The sequence below is a fragment of the Pinus tabuliformis genome, chromosome 2_1 (assembly GCF_031772625.1).
Source record: "Pinus tabuliformis cultivar Carrire ecotype Pingquan chromosome 2_1, CPIR1, whole genome shotgun sequence".
Lineage (NCBI taxonomy): Eukaryota > Viridiplantae > Streptophyta > Pinopsida > Pinales > Pinaceae > Pinus > Pinus tabuliformis.
The window spans coordinates 219,195,138-219,213,500 of NC_142299.1; the positions used below are offsets into that span (position 1 = coordinate 219,195,138).

The 18,363-nt window shown below is 37.1% G+C and overlaps 1 pseudogene across 1 annotated transcript in view; it reads left to right on the forward strand.

The window, feature by feature from the left end:
* Nucleotides 1–18,363, forward strand: part of LOC149199529 (uncharacterized) — a 121,138-nt pseudogene that overhangs the window by 56,518 nt on the left and 46,257 nt on the right. The window contains exons 9-10 of the transcript XR_016253658.1: nt 5,620–5,743; nt 5,894–5,943. The product of XR_016253658.1 is annotated as an uncharacterized LOC149199529 (transcript). The remainder of the gene's footprint in view (nt 1–5,619; nt 5,744–5,893; nt 5,944–18,363) is intronic.

Here is an 18,363-nt window from a genome sequence, read left to right on the forward strand (position 1 = left end):
CCAACTCTTGGTATCCCAATGCACCTCCCTCTCCTTTTAATTGAGAATACATGAGACACATATATAGGAGCAACAAATTCTTGTCATAAAGGAGGAGTAATATGCATGCCTTGTATTCGATTTAGAGGAGTGTAACCCATGCCATTAAGGAGAGGTATGCATGCTTTAATTAAGGAGAGTGTAACTTATGCATTGAAGAGAGCGTAAGGGGAATCTTTTATGACATTTCTTCAATGAGTGTACGAGGAATATGCCATTCTTTGATGAGTGCATAAAATAGAGTGTAATGTATTATTAAAAGAGAGAGATTTACATAGAGCTATGAGAGTCATCAAGGAGAGAGGTGTGAAGTGATTGAGGAGATGAAGGTGACTTGTAATTTCCTTTTAATAATAATATCATAGTCTCATAAAAGATAATAATAATAATAATAATATTGAGGATTAAGTCGAGATTGAATTATTAGGATTGATTAATGATAAGTTAAGTGATTTTCCTTCAACTATACTTGATTGCCAATTTATGCAAGGTGATTTACTATTTTTGGAAAGTCATGCTTGAAATGCTAAACATGACTTTCTATTTTTAGAAAGTCACTCTAGGATTGTTAGAAAAGAGGTTTTATTAAGGAAATTGATGCTTGAGCTACCCATGAGTGGTATTTTTCTTCCGCAGAATAGGGATTTCGCACCCCTATTGCATGCATCTCCGCGCCTTAGTACGTTGAGGACTCCGCACCCTGATCTACTCTAAAGATCCAAGATTCCACACCTTGATATTTTTAAATATTCAGGACTCCGCACCCTAAACATTTTATTATAGATACAAGACTCTACATCTTCATCTTTCATGGATTTAGGACTCCGCGCCCTAAACATTTTATTATAGATACAAGGCTCTACATCTTCATCTTTCATGGATTTAAGACTCCGCGCTCTAATTTCCATGGCTTCTCATCTACTCTGCTTTGAAACTCCACGCTTCGCCTTAAGGTACTGATTGTGAGCTTATACCCATCTGATGGTTTGTTGGTAAGGCTTTGTTTTATGACCTGCACACATCACAATCTCATAGATCAAAGGAATCAATGAATTTCATGATTAACCTATTGACATTTTACCAAAGATTTTGCATGACTTCCACAACCATTTTGGCTTTAGAGAAATGACTTCCGCAACCATTTAAAATTTGAACATCCTTGTTTGAAAATAATCACGTTCCATATCACATCCTGCTCAATACAAGATTAAACATATAAAATCATAAAAATCATGTATCATGACTTCCACAGTGATTTATAATTTGAGCATCCTTGTTTGCAAATAACTATGTCCCCTTCCACATCTTGCTCATTAGATGATTAAACATATATAATCATATAAATCATGTATCATCCATAAGTCATAATTAACCATATGTTCCACATAACGATGATCATCTATGGATCTATGTGTCTTAATCCTGAATCAACATTTATGTCATACACTTATTGCCAAACTAAGATACCAAAAGAGAAAACATCAATAATATGCTGTTAACCAAAATCAATTTTTATACACACAACCATAGATATTATCCTACGCACACAACAACTAGGTGACCCAAACCAGATCTATAGCATATAAGCATGTACATAAGTTTCTCACGCATAATATTATGTCATTATATCAAAATCACTCTCTCTAAGTGTCATCAAAGCTATCTCACCAAGAAGGGACACTACAGTGCCTCAGAGAGGTGCTGGAGAGGGTTTTGTGGAGCAGACTTTCAGAATATCTGCTCTCGAAGAGAGGTATTACTGCCAGATTATTTTCTCTGTCGGGTGAAGGGACACTACAGTGCCTCAGAGAGGTGCTGGAGAGGGTTTTGTAGAGCAGACTTTCAGAATATCTGCTTTCGAAGAGAGGTATTACTGCCAGATTATTTTCTCTGTCGGGTGAGCCAGTTTGGCACCCAGTGTACTCAAGAAAAGTTGCTTAATAATAAAACCCTCAGAATTGCTTCACCGGTTTTCCAAGTTGGGTTTTTCTGGGGATGATTGTCCAAAAATCACAGTGTCCCTTGTGTGTTTGTCTATTTCTTTCAGCGGTTGATCTGTAGATGGTTGAGATTGTATTGTGTTTATTTAAATATTTATATGGTTAAATAACTTGTTAGTAATTAAACAAATAGGCGAAATAAACCAGAGAATACAGAAAAATTCTAACGGGTAATACTTAGAAATTTCAACACCTGCACCTGTGGGTTTTTTTCTAACGACAATCGTCATTCCCAACAACTAGAGCCCTTCTTGGCCTTCCCCTTTCTTGCTAGGGCCATGTTCTCTTCATCCTCACGCTTTTGGGTTTTACTACTATTGCCGCCACTGCCAAGACTTAGTCTAAGCTCCTCTTGAGTGAAATCGCTCCACAAATGATCCCAAATTAATAGTGTATCTCATTCTTTGATCACCTGAACAAACACATCCCACTGCTTTGAGAACCCGTTCAAGGCCGTTCTCACGAGTTCATCATTAGTTAATTGATCTTCGACAACTGCCAACTCGTCCTTGACAAGTCAAACTCTTGTGAGGTAGGTAACAACATTTTTCCCCTATTCATCCAGGTATTTCTCAACTTCTCTCTAAGAGGCAACTTCCTATTTATGGTAGCTTTCTTGAACAACTTCAGAATGGCATCTTGCATCTTCTTCGCTATATCCAAATCTTTGATATGTGAAACGATATGATCCTTAACCTTGTCAAGGATTATTCTCCTCGCCTTGGCATCCTCCTCCTTGTATGCTATGAGTTGTGTTGGATTTGTCGGTATAGCTACAACACTGGTTGTATATTCTTTGAGACCGTTCTCTGCCAACAACATAGAAATTCTGGCTCTCTAGACATCAAAGTTAGAAGCTCCATCCAATTTGTCTTGATCTCTCAATCCAGCTGAAGCCATTTCTAAAAAACCTTGAATAATAGACAAAACCCAAATAAAATTTGAATAAGTCGAACTGGGTTTTATAAACCCTCTGTTTTTCATCTTGTGCCCTACACTGAGCGTCTTCTACCCTCAAATCTACACTTCACCGAGCTGCTCTAATACCATGTGAAAATTCTATAACGGTTACAAATTATTCTTCTATCTTCACAAATTATTTGTTTTTTGTAAATTATTTACGACAAATATTGAATAAAAACACAATTGCAATTTCACCAAAAATAAATCACAAGAATTGAGAAAATAACACACACATAAAAAATTGGGCACCGATATTCTTGGACCAAATAATCCTTGTGAAAATCCTAGTGTGGGAAAACCAATTATGCAGATGAAGGTTTATATTATTTCTTTAACATATCTATTATCTATAATTTAAATTTACATATACTGTTTACTATAAAATAGTAAACCTCCAGCAAATTAATTTCTTTAGTTTTGCAAGCTGACTCGACCTCTTGGAAGCAAATAGGCCTCTCTGAATCAATATTGCCTCTCTTTGTGACCTTGAATCGATCCAACTGGTGCATTTCCGACAAATAACTCGACCTCTCTGGAAACTCACATTTTTTTGGGAAAATATCTCGGCCTCCTTTGGAATTTTGAACTTCATTGGAAAACTTGGTTTCTCTTGTGTAAATCGATCACTTTGGGAAATTCACACTTGCTTTGGCAATTCATCCTCGTTGAATCAATTCGCATTGGCTTGAGAAACTCGGCCTCTACAGAGAAATCAATATCCCTCTTTCACTGAGAATTGGAAATCGCTGTGAAGAATCACTCTTCGTCAAAACAATCTCAATCATGGCTGATCCCTACTGTTGGTGTTTCCCACACTGTCACTATGCTCCTGCTATCACTACAAATCTGTTTGATCGAATTGATCTCTAAAAGCCCCATTTATCTCCTCTTATAATCTCTCATTGATGAATCAACGACCGCGGTCTAACTCCAGGTGATGGCTAAGATCATCTTGACTTCTAAAAGTCACTATTCAAGAAGTCTCTAGAGCAAAATCGATTTGTCTCAATTAATTAATTAACCCATTTCCCTAAGTTGGACTCAGGAAAATAATTAAAATTGGTTAATAAAATCTAATTAAGACATTTCACTTAGATTTTTTTTTTCTGGGTACTGGAGATAATTAATCCGCATGTGTTCCTAGCCTCATAGAAACCATCTGTGACTATAACACCTGTTTGAGCTAACATGCATATGCTTAGGCTTGGGTTATTTGTGGTATTCCCTAGAACCCAAGTATAAGCCATTTCAAATTTTCCTCTGGGATCAAGGATGATACCCCCAGCACACCCCTAACTAATTATGCACATTTCACGGGGGAAAGGAAAACATATGCAAGAAAACAAATTGTTGAAGTTTTTGCAGAATATTTACAAGTTACTTTGGCTTCCAAAGGTCATTGTTAGTGATAGGAATGCAAAACTTAAAGGGAAAATTTTGGAAATAATTTTGCAAACGAACAAGGATATTCCAATGTGCAAGCCAATGGTCAAATGAAAATTGTAAACAAATGCTTGGAGGCCTACATCCATTCTTTTGTGACAGATAAGTATAACAAGTGGTTTTGATGATTATATCTAGCAGAATGGTGGCATAATCTACTTACCACATAGCCAAAATGACTCCTTTCCAAGACTTATGTGGTTATGAACCACCAAAATGGAAAGAGTTTGCATTGTCTAACACTAAGGTGCCATCAGTAAAAAATCAACTAGCTAAAGATTAAAAAGTCGTTCTATTACGAAAAAAGAACTTAGCAATCACACCTAATTGAGTGAAACACAAGCAAATCAATGTAGATCAGAAATGGAATTTGAAGAAGGTGATTAGGTATTTGTACGACTCCATCCCTACAAAGAGTTGTACCTTAAGCAGGAAGAGAAGAACAAATTGGCTCCTAAGTTTTATGGGCTGTATCAAATTAATAAGAAGATTAGTGAAGAAGCCTGTGGATTGGAAAGGAATTTCTGGACAAAAGCCACATCCATAATGTGTTTCATGTGTTATGTCTCAAGAAGGTGTTGAGACAATGGCAATCAACAAAATCAGAACTCCCTGTATCTGTTGATGAACCATAATGTGTTTCATGTGTTATGTCTCAAGGTGGTGTTGAGACAATGGCAATCAACAAAATCAGAACTCCCTGTATCTGTTGATGAAGGAAGAATTATTCTTGAGCCAGAAGGCACACTCCACTAGAGGAAAAAGGCTTCATGCCTGAACCTTTAAAGAATATCCCAATAAATGGAAGTGTCTTACAAAAGAAAAAGATTCATCATGTGAAACATAATTTTTTTTGCCAACAATTCTCTTCGCAACCAAATTGCGGGACCCTAACCAGAACCTTTATATAATGTGTTGTCAGTTTGTGCCATGTAACGCATATCCTAAAAACGTGGCATATTGTTTTAATAATAGCGCTTTGGACTCCTGGGGTCATTCAATTACATATTTTTTCGTTGGATGCAAAGATTTATGGATTTGCAATATCTGTTTTTTTTTGAAAATAGTTCATTGAGTTGAAGCTATTCTGTTGTTCATGGCAACTATTATATTATATTAAAGGGTTTATAGCTTGAAATTGAGGAAGCTCATTATCTGATTTTTGTCAGTGTAGATAGACAGTATAATGTCAGCAAGATCAGCTACTGAGCATGAAGCCAGCAGGAGGCTGAAGTCAGAGTTTCTTATTCAGTTTGATGGGGTACTGTCAAATCCAGATGATCGTGTCATTATCATGGGTGAGCTCTCCTGTGTTTTTGTCTTGCTTGTATTATGTCAAAACTAAGTATGTTCTCATTTGGAGAATTACCATTTCAATGTGATCTTTCTATCGAGAAGGTGATTATAAAGTCATGGATTATTCCTATTACATGGCATTTTTAATGCAGGTGCAACCAATAGGCCACAGGAACTAGATGATGCTGTTCTTCGGAGACTGGTAGGTTTTCTCTCTTCTTCAAGTCATTTAGTATTGGCATTTTCTTACCTCATTCAATTGTTAATATATATTTTAGAAACCTTTCTGAATGATTTACTACTGTGCTATCCATATCCATCTTGTCCAAGAGACACAACCTTGTTACTTTTTAGTAGAACAAACATTCTGGGAATCTGGAGTATAATTATGGTTTTGATCGGCCACACTCTAATATGAGATTTAATGTATTTGGGTACATTGTGGTTCATCATCTCTTCTTATCTTAATTTTTTTGCTTTGTACTGCTTGAGCTTGTGTTTCAGAGCTATCCGACCTTCTTAATTTCTTCCTAGGTAATTTATTACTTCATTTCCTCCTTTTTCGATTTACTAATAGGTTATCATTTTCTCAACTAATTTCATTTTGCAGTGTTAGTTTCTTCCACTGTATTTTAAATTTATTATTTTCTTAACTGCTTTTTTTTTTTAAAGCCAATAAATTGGACTAGGCTTTGTTTTGGGAAAGGTTCCTCCAAACCTTCTGGAAGGTATTTTCTTTTGATGCCAGCTCTCTTCACTCGATGTTTTCTGTTGTTGATGCATATGGTTTCTTTCCTAGATTTTTTTTATCATTCTTTCTTCTAAACCATGATTCATCTCCTTGTTAACTGCTATCTTTTGGTTACTTTAGTTTGCATTTTATTTTTTCTGTTCATTTGACCCTCCTGTTGTTGTGAGCTCATTGTGAAGTGCAACCTTTTTTGGTTTCTTGTAGGTCCTCAAGTATGTTTAAAATCAATAGAAGTTATTTGTCAATTATGAGAGCTTTCGTACATCTCACCATATATCATTTTCCTACATCTTTATCTCTTCTATATGATTTTCCTTTCTCATTTTCAGGTTTGTTTTTTCAAGGGAATTGCTAATAAGTTATCGATGTTCATTATTAGATTGCACATAGGTTGAACAGAGAAGAGAACAAACTCATAAGAAATGAACCACCAATTTGTTGTTCATGAATTCACCATATGTCTTTTGTTGTTGTTGTTGTTTTTTTTACCGAGGATATAAACGAGCAGATCCATCCAAAGGGTTCACAACTTCACACCCCACTGGCTTATTAGCGGAGCCTAACTCCAAGGGCGTCAAGGAGAATTGACCTTGTGACCTCCCATTAGCGAGGTGCGTTAGCGACGAGAACTCAATCAATTGAGCTAACCCTTGGGGCTTTTATTGCTATTGTTGTTACATTAGCCTTGCATCTAGTACACTTAATTGATGTTAGATTAACATGACATTACCTTGATATGAGAATTTTGAATAGCATGCCTAGCTTACCATGGGCAATTTTCTGCAATATAAATCAGGAAGATAGGGCTGATCTATGGCATGCATAGTAGCCTGTATTGCCCTACATTTTCATGAACTTGCCCTATTTGATCTATGCTTTTGTGACTCCATTTGCACAAGGTGTGATTAGACGCATGGTCTTGGGGTTTCCCTTCATCTTTCCTTCTCACGCCATTCATTCTTCCATTATCCTATTACCACTTATTATTCTTAGGCCAACTCTTCACTAAATCACCTCATGCCTCTTCTTTGTAGCCTTAGCAATCCCACCTTTTAAGGCAGATCCCTTTGAGTTGGAGAAGAACCAACCAAAAGCGAGAGGAAGAGCTACTGTGGTGATAGTGGGTAGCCTTCCTGAGTTGCGCAACACTAGCTCCTTGATGTTTGAGTCTTTACATCATGTGGGGATGCTAGATCTTGTTGTGACATGGGTAACTAAGATTGTAGGTGAATTTTGTCTCATGGAACAATCCCTTCCTCCAAATAGTTGCATCACAATCATATGAACATTTTGAATGGGATGCCTAGCTTTCCATGGACAATTTTCTGCAATTCAAATCAGCAAGCTAGGGCTGATCTATCGTATGCATAGTAACCACTATTGCCTTACATCTTTATGCACTTTCCCTCTTTGATCTATGCTTCCATGACTCCATTTGCGCAAGGTGTGATTAGGCACTTGGTGTTGGAGTTTTCCTTCATTTTTCCTTCTCACACCATTCATTTTCCTTCTCACACCATTCATCCGTCCATTATCCTACTCCCTCCTATTTTTCTTAGCCTAACTCTTCACTAAATCACTTCATGCCGCCTCTCTATAGCCTTAGCAATGCCACATTTTAGGGGAGACCCCCTTGCGTTGGAGAAGAGCCAACCAAAAGTGAGAGGAAGAGCTACAATATGACGATGGGTAGCCTTTTTGAGTTGCATAGCCCTAGCTCCTTGATGCTTGGATCTTTACATCATGTGGTGGTGCTAGATTTTGTTGTAACATGGGTCATTCTAGGTGATTTATGTTGAAGAATCTAGGGCAAAGTAATGTAGTGAGATTCTTCCTTACTTGATAACAATTTGTGGAGTCTTTTTACTTTTCTTGTTAGCTTAATTTTCTTCTTCTTCTTATTAATGCATGTGTGTGTACTTCATCAAACTGCTACCAAAAATAAGGACAAGAACACAAGATATTGGCTCTCTGACAGGGCCAAAACCTCTTTTCTCTTGAGAGGAAAACCCTTTAGTGAATTTCTCTTATTGAACCTTCTATTGATCAATGCCAAATCCTAGACCCCTGACAAGAGGATCTTCCAAGCACAAGTCAAGTCTTCCCTCCTTTCTGCACCTTATACTCCGACACTTCTTCTAGCACTTCATTTCCCGGCACTTCGTCCTCCTCCTTCCGGCACTTTGTTCTCCTCCTCCTTGGTGATAGGCTCTCTTATACTAGTTCTAGAAGAGATGTTTCTTATTGATTCTAAGTGCACCTACTCACATAGGAAGATGCTCTTCTTCTCTTCACCAATCGAACTACTTCTTCATGTACGATTGCAGACCTGAAGTGGCATCACTGCAGCCCTAAATTCTTGCATGTGTGGGAGGATTCGTAGTGAGTTTGGTTCCTTTTTCCTTCGTATGTGGAAGTCCCTTCTTCGCTTGAATGAGAGGCATTCTAGGTCTAAGTTGTAAGCCCAAACAATGAGAAGTATGTTACTGTTATATTGCTGCTGATATGTTCACAGAAAGCCCTCCTTTTCTCGCGCGTGTGATTGCGTTATGCCCTAGAAACAATCCCTCAAAATTCGTTGTTCTTCTTCTTTACTTCATTGTCCTAGTAGACCCTTTTTACCTCGACTTCCTTCGGTTCACTTATCCTTCTTTTCCTTGTGGATTTCAGAGCTAAATGAATGCGTTATGGAGGAGTGGACAACCTCTATATATAGAGTTTTGTCCCTCCATTCAGGTTGACTTGTCAACTGTATGTAGGTCGACTTGTCAACTGTTTGTAGGCCGACTTGAGGACTGCTAGGAGGCAGATTTGTTGAGCAGACTTCGGATAATTTCCATGGTGGTGTAGCATGCTTGAATGAGCTTCTTTATGGTGCCATTGCATAGGAGTAGACTTGACTTTGCTTGGAGGTTTTCCCTTTGACTTTAATATATATTTATACATGGTGTAACATGCCTTCAACATTTCCTTTTGACTATTTGACTCACCTATAGCACTTAAACTAGTGCTAGATCTATTTCAATGAGCAAGAAACTCATTGACATATATTATAAAATAATATTCCTTTTTCTTGAATAAATACAAATATCAAAAGTACATTTATGAAGCCCGAATCTAGTTACATTTCCTTTAGCACTCCCTCTTAACTAGGGAGGTATTCATACAACATTACAAGGTGTTTGGCTATTATCAATCTTGAAGAATTCACATAAGAGAAACCGGACTAGCAATCCATCTGTTATAGCATTATATCCATCAACATTGTCATTGTGCAAGGCCTTGACTAAGAGCTCCATCTCTTTATGAGACCATGAGCTACAATGCTGGTGAGACCAATGATTTATAAACACCTTCATCATTGTCTCTCAAGGTACATACCCACCTGGGTGTTCACTGAGTATGACCTTCTAGGACTATTCTTATCTTGGGTTCCCAACCCTCAAAGAATATCGGTCCTCTTGCCTACTCTTGTCTTGGATTCCTTACACATCCTCAAAGAGTATTAGATGCCAGATGATTACCTAATCCTCCCATTCTTTCATCCCAAGTGAAAACACGAATGTTGTGTCTATCTTGCATCTACATTTCCATTCATGGCCTTCATCTAGAATTACGGCTGTTAGTCCTGGTCTAGTGCATGACCCATGAAATGGAAAACACAATAATCACTCCTTTGTAATCAGGGGTGATCCAAAACTCCCTCTTGATCAGGGACCTGTCAGAGCGCCCTCTTAACTAGGGACTCTTTCATTCATCAACAACTTCTTCTTTGTGTGTCCTTTAGCTGCTTGATCTTCTTCCTTTCTTTGATGTCATGAAGTCTTTGTTCGAACTTCTTCTAGGTAGGGCACCATCCATTGATCACTTTCCTCCCTAGTTTGTCATGTCATGCTTCCTTAGTGGAAAGTGGCTTTCTTGTCATTCATTAGGTTTTCTTGTCATCTTGGCTACTGTTTTGTCATTTTGTCCATGCTTCGGAATATTTATGGATGCTTCGTTGTACTTGCTTGTTTACATGCTTTGACCTCGTAGCCATTATGACTTCATCTTGATATTGCTTCAACATTGCTTTTTCTTTCGTTGGATGGCTTCTTCATCACGACATCTCTGTAGAGCAGAATCAATTATCTGCACCTTTTATATCTCCAAGGCCTTCATAGGTGTCAAGGCTCCTTTCTTCCTTTATCAGAGTTGTCTTGCCTTCTTTCAGGAGATATCTTCAAAGTATCTTGTCAGACAGTGATTCTCATTGATCATAGTGTTCTTCCACATGCTTGATCTCTTTCTTCATTTGCTTCTTATCAGATATATAGGTCAACCATCTAATGCTTCCTGTGAGAGCATTCTTTCATTGCTTGCTTCCTGGACTTGTCAGCGTTTCTTCTTGCTTCTCAGTCAACAATCTTATGCTCCTTGTGTGAGCATATTCTCTTGTTGACCTTCAATGCATTGTAGTACATGCCTTCGAGCATGTTCTTGGTGAAAGATATTCTTTCATACTTGATCATGTAATAGAACTATAACCATGACTCAATAATATACAAATGATAACATGACTAAACCAGTGATGCATACATACCTCATCTTGATTCTTTTTTGATCATCCTTTGGTGTGACCCTTCTTGCTTCATCTTAGCTTGCCTGCATATCATTCCTTTTTGTGAATCCCATGAATGGGATTCCCAATGAGACATCTGCTTTGGTTCATGAACCTTCTTTTGAAGATTCCATCATAGGATCTTAAAGATCCTTGCCTTGCAAATGTTTCTTTTCTTTTTGATGATGGAGGTCTTCTAAGATTCTTAATCATGATCAAATTTTTCTTTCATCATGGATGAGGTTCTATACTAGGTATGCTTCTTCTACATGAATATTTTGAGCTATAACTATCGTGCTCCTATATTCTAGAAGATATTTCTACCCATGCATTTTTATTCTATTCCTACATGCTCCTATACTACTCAAAACTTTGAAAGAAGTCTAGAAGTAAAGAGTTTGACCTAGTCATAATAGAGATCCGGAGGATCTTCCTTCTTTTGTTTCTTTCCTTCTTCTTTCATCTCTTGAGTTATGTGAGCTTTTTCCCTCTTTCTTTTGTTGTTGTTGTCCTTCTTAAGCTTAGGACAATTCTTTTTGTAGTGTCCATATTCTTGGCATCCAAAACATTGGATTTTGGACATGTCTTTGTTGTTTGTTCTTTGTGGACCAAACTTCCCAAATTTACCCTTTTTTTTGGCCATGGTAGCAAAGGCTTGCTCCTTTGATCCCACATCTTCTTTTGCCTTAAGTCTGGTTTCCTCTGTCCTGCATAGAGACCAGATTTCACTGAGAGTGGTTGCTTCCTTCTTGGCATATATGCTTGATGTGAAGTTTCCCCACTCCTCAGGTAGAGTATTGAGTACCGCTGTTGTCATCTCTCTGTCAGTCATGACATCCCCAAGCTCTTGAAGTTGATCTCTCATTTTAGAGATTTTCATGAAGTAGGGAGTTATTCCTTCCTTTGTTATCTTCATCTTGTATAATTCATTCCTTAGAGATATTAATTCTCCAGTTGTGGATACCAAGAATAGCTCTACTAGCTTATCATAAATTTCTTTTGATGTCTCAAACTTGGAGACATAGGGAATGAGAGAGTCTTTGATTGATTCTATCAGAATCCTTTGAGCTCTTGTCTCATTCTTATTGTACTTGGCTAAGGCTTGGGTTTGTTCCTTAGCAGGGACAGCGATATTCCCTTTGACATGTTCTAGGAGTTCATTCTCCTTGAGAAGTAGATCAATCCTCTTCTTCCATGCAAGAAAGTTATTGGTACTTACCAATTTATTGCTTTCCTTGCAAAAAGACATTGATGTATATTCAGAAGGGGACATGTACTTACTTGATAGATTTTGAGATGTAGTGGATTTGTTTCCTCTTTGGAGACTTGATGGTGTGCCTTCCTTGGATCTTGATGTTTTTCAAGTTGCCTTCTCCAAGTGGACTTGCTTGATGATGAGATTTGCTTGAAGACTTGTAGCTTGATGTAGGTCTTGCTTCAATTTTCTCTTTCTTTGTAGGTGCCTTTATGTAAGGCTTTTCTTCTAGCTTTGTAGACCTCCTTGATGAATGATGGATTATAGACCCGTCTTGTCCTTGAAGTGATTGAGACTTTTAGGCTTGATGCTTCAACTTTGTAGATGCTTCTCCTAGATGAGTGTTCTTGAGTTGCCTTGTCCTTGATGAGTCACCTTCACTCTAATACCATGCTGAAGAATCTATGGAAAAGTAGTGTAGTGAGATTTTTCGTTACTTGATAACAATTTGTGGAGTCTTCTTCTTCTTCTTAATGCATGTGTGTGTACTTCATCAAACTACTACCAAAACATAAGAACAAGAACACAAGATATTGGCTCTCTGCCAGGGCCAAAACCTATCTTCTCTTGAGAGGAAAAACCTTTAGTGAATTTCTCTTATTGAAGCTTCTATTGATCGATGCCAAACCCTAGACCCCTGACAAGAGGATCCTCCCAGCACAAGTCAAGTCTTCCCTCCTATACTCCGACACTTCTTTTGGCACTTCGTTTCTTGACATAGGATGATGCTCTTTTTCTCTTCACCAATCGAACTTCTTCTTCATGTAGGATTGCAAACTTGAGGTGGCAACACTGCAGCCCTAAATTCTTTCACGTGTGGGAGGATTTGTGGTGAGTTTGGCTCCTTTTTCCTTCGTATGTGGGAGTCCCTTCTTCGCTTCAATGAGAGGCCTTCTAGGTCTAAGTTGTAAGCCCAAACGATGAGAAGTATGTTACTGTTATATTGCTGCTGATATGTTCACAGAAAGCCCTCCCTTTCTCGCACATGTGACTGCATTATACTCTAGAAACAGTCCCTCAAACTTCGCTGTCCTAGTAGACCATTTTTAACTTGACTTCCTTCATTTCACTTCTCCTTCTTTTCCTTGCAGATTTAAGAGCTGAATGAATGCGTTATGGAGGAGTGGACAACCTCTATATATGGAGGTTTGTCCCTCCATTCAGGCCGACTTGTCAACTGTATGTAGGCCGACTTGTCAACTGTTTGTAGGCCAACTTGAGGACTGATAGGAGACAGATTTGTTGAGCAGACTTAGGATAGTTTCCATGGTGGTGTAGCATGCTCGAAGGAGCTTCTTGATGGTGCCATTGCATAGGAGTAGACTTGACTTTGCTTGGAGGTTTTCCCTTTGACTTTAATATATATTTATACATGGTGTAACATGCCTTCAACATTTCCTTTTGACTATTTGACTCACCTATAGCACTTAAACTAGTGCTAGACCCATTTCAATGAGCAAGAAATTCATTGACATATATTATAAAATAATATTTTTTTTTTCTTGAATAAATACAAATATCAAAAGTACATTTATGAAGACCGAACCTAGTTACATTTCCTTAAACAATTTAGTCTTACAGTACAATCTCCCAGTTTTTCGTTTGAATAGTTGCATCACCTTCATATGAATATGAATGACATGCCTAGCTTTCTTGTTGGATGAATTTCTAAAAATAGAAAGTCTAGAAATAGAAAGTTTAAAAAATAGAAAGTCCAAAAATAAAATTTCTAAAACTAGAAAGGCTAAAAATAAAGTCTAAAATAGAATTTCTAAAAATAGAAAGACTAAAAATGGGAAGTCTAAAATTAGAAATTCTCAAGATAATAAATCATCTTGCTTCAATTGGTAATCAAGTATTGTTGATGATAAATCATTTCTTATCATTAATCAATTCTAATAGTTCAGTCTTGACTTAATATTTTATCATTAATAGTATTATTATTCTTATGATACTATTATATTATTATTAAAAGGAAATTCAAGTCAGTCATGGATATCAATAATGTTCTCTTACACTCTCATTATTGGCATGGCGCATTCCTCTTACACTCTCATTTATGCTCTTACACTCTCTTACACTCATTAAAGAACGTAATAAAAGATTCTCTTACGCTTTCTTACACTCAATAAAAGCATGTCATAAAAGATTCCTCTTACGTACTTTTTATTGCATATGTTACTCTCTCTCTTAAAAGCACAAATTACAAAGGCATGCGTACCTATTTAATGGCCTGAGTTACATTTCCTAAATGGGCATATGTTACTCTCCCTCTTGACATGCGAGTTACTCCTTTATGGCATGGATTAATTGCTCATCCTATATATATGTGCCTCATTCTTTCTCCCCTCACTACTTGTGCATTGTGAAAGAAGAATTCGAACTTGAGAGAGAGTTGAAGAAGATTGTGAGAGAGAGACTTATAGAGTATGAGCGAAACTTGGTGAATCAAGGTTGATAAAGTGCATCAGTGTTTGAGTGTTAATTCAATTGAAAGGAAGTTTGATTTAGTGTGTACATATACAGTTGCTACCAATGATCTTCATGCTACAACTTGTGTAGATTTGGGCGAACTTACTCGTTCTCGTGATCTCTCATTGTACGTTGCATATCTCTTGAACAATTGATTTCTAATAGAAGAAGAATTTGGTTGGGTTTTGCCCTGTCATTGGACCTAAATTCTGTGTCTCATTTTGTTCTTGGTTGTCTTCTATTGCGCATTTGATTTATGTTTTTATCTACAATTGCTTATCTAATATTGCAGCATAAATAAGTTTTGTCGTAAGTGATTGTTACAACATAGAACATTAGAATTTCAACATGGTATCAGAGCTTTGGTGAAGACAAACTCAAGAAGGCAAGTGTTGTTCCAACTCATTTTCTGTTAAATTATCTCTTGCTGTCCACTCTATTTGCAACCGATTTTCTACTAAACTATTTCTTGCTGTCCACTCTATTTACAACCCATTTTCTGTTGCAATATCATGTGTTGTCCACTGTATTTTCAGCCCATTTTGTGTTGAAATATCAATTGTTGTTCTTTCTACTTGCTACTCATTTTCTGTTGAAATATCTCCTCTTTTACTGCTGAAATTTTACTGTTGAAAGTTTCTGCTGAAATTTTATTGTTGAAAGCTTCTGCCAAGATTTCAAGGAACCCAAGATATGATAGTAATTTTGGATATAATAATTAAGGTGTTGCATATGTTTAATAGTTGTGGTTTTGGTACTTGTTGATGTGTGCAAAAGTAAAGAGTAGTTTTACTTCTGTTTATGCATGTGCAAGAAAGTGGTCTTGAAAAGAAGTATAATGCATAGAAAGTTATTAAAGAATAACTGATAGAAATTGAATGTTGAAGATAGGGGGATTTTGTCTCTCTCACATTATATGAGAAAGGTCATAATTTTATGGGTTTTGATAATTTTGATATTAGAGTTTACTACAATAGTAGTTGTAGGTAAGAATCACGACTTTTGCAAAAGATTGAATGGTAGTTTTGTAAACTAACCTCTTTTGTAGTGAACAAAGATGGATTATAACTAATATCATTGCAGGCAATGAAATCAATATGTATAATTATTATTACATGTCTTCACTTTGGGATCAAGATTTGAAGATCTTTATAAAATCAATGGAAGACATATTCGTGCATTGATTCATGATATGTAATCATCAATATAAACTGTGGCACCCAAAGTTCACTCATCTTTACTATAACACATTACCTCGTGAGAAAGATTGTTTCTAAAATACCTAAGATTAGAGTGGATCATGATGGAGTTTGCCAGGTGGTGTTCAAGAAGATGCATTTCTTTTGCCAATGACATATAACTTATGGACAATGGTAACTTATAGAGGCCAGATCAAGAGGGAGCTAACAAATTCAATCCCCATTTAAAAAAAGAAAAAGTATTTTCAAGTCTTATATTGTTTCTTTTTGTCACTGCTCTTGTTTAGTATCATTATAGATCATTGGTTATTCTTCCCGCATGAATCTTTGAATGATTCTTTCACTAACTTATTGATAAGGATGCGATCAAGAAAAACAGATCTTGAAGATCATTAAGGTGCATAATAGTGCGCGAAGAATAAAATCCAAGAGGAAGCTGGTGCAAGGATAATGAAGTAGCCTCTCTCACATCTAGAAGAGATAGAAAGACTTGCCTCATCACCAGGTATACTTTCATTATCTTTATTTACTTTGCTACTATTGCTCTTGCTCTTGTTCTGGGATCAACAAGTACATTTGATAAATGTGAGAACCAAGTCCTTTGTATCAAGATTGAGGAAGATGTCGAGGCGTCCCATGACTTGAATGGACATGAAGTGGAGCTCAAGATTTCTATAAGGAAGCTGGAATCAAGAAAGAGACCATCGTGCTAGATAACCCAGAACAAAATGGGTACTTAAGCGTCTTTGATTGCCCTGCCTACTTTCATATGTCAATGGAAAAGAGTACCAAGCTGGAAGCTTCAGGTAAGAAAGGTATGATTATTGGTTATTGTGAAAATTCTAAAGCTTACCGAATATATGTGCCTGGTAAAAGAACTATAGTGTTTAGTAGAGATATAACATTTGATAAAGATGCAGTTCTTTGAAAAACCCTAGACACTCCTCGTTAACATCGTCTTGTTAACATTGAAAGACAAGATGATGCCTTGGATGCACAAGAAGATCCTGAGCCAGAGCCAGATCTTGTTGATGAACCCATGGATCCTTTGGATCCTCCTCCATGTGATCCTCCTGCTAAAAGGAGACCTTTATGGCTTCATGACACCCTTTAAGATGCTGATAAACAGAGAAACCTTCAGAGAAAGCAAGAAACCATGTCGATTTCAAGGATATGTTGTAGCCATGAGCAACATTATTCAAGTTGAACCATGCACTTTTGAAGAAGCTATGAAGGCTCAAGTGTGGAAAGATGCAATGGATGAAGAATATGAGTCCAACATTCATAATGATGTATGGGAAGTGGTTCCAAGACCTCTAGGTAAATCTGTTGTTTCTTCCAAACATTTGTATAAAATTAAACATGGTGTTGATGGCAGTATTGAAAAACATAAAGGTAGATTTGTGGCTAGAGGTTTCTCTCAGAAAGAGGGAATAAACTATGATGAGATCTTTGCATCGGTTGCTCGATATACAACCATCTGATCCATTGTGGCTTTAGCTGCAATTCAAGGATGGTCTCTTCACCAAATGGATGTGAAGACTTCTTTTCTGAATGGCTTCCTCAAGGAAGAAGCGTTTGTGGAGCAACCACAAGGATTTGAAGTACATGACTAAAAAACTCATGTGTGCAGACTGAAGAAAGCCCTCTATGGTTTGAAGCAAGCTCCAAGAGCTTGGTATCCCCGCATAATAAGTAATGTTAATCCAAATATTTACTTCAAGACAGTCTAAGGTATGCCTTTGATTTTAGTATTATATGTTGATGATTTATTTCTGATTGGTAGTGAACGTCTTATTCTCCAGTGTAAGAGGGAGTTAGGTTGCAAATTTGAAATAAAAGATCTTCACTTAATGCACTACTTTCTAGGTCTTGAAGTATGGCAAAAACCTGGTGAGATTTTCCTTTCTCAAGGAAAATATGTTGTCAAGCTGCTTGAAAGATTTGGTATGACAAAATGTAAATCCATGAATACTCCAATGGAGATGAACTTCAAGAAGCTATGTGGTGAAGTTGCAAGTCCTAATTTGGCAAATCCTTCCGAGTATCGTCAACTGATTGGGGCACTGATGTTCTTAGTGAACACTAGACCGAACATATGTTTTGTGGTCAACACTCTGAGCCAATATATGATTAAGCCATCACATGCACACTGGATTGTTGCAAAGCATGTATTGAGATACCTGCATGAGGCCATCAATATTGGATTGAAATATATTGTTGGAGATGTAAGACTACTTTGGTACTCTGATGCTAATTGGGCTAGTAACTCTACTGATAGAAAAAGCAAATTTGGGTGCTGCTTTAGCTTAGGATCTGCCATGATACCTTGGATGAGCAGGAAG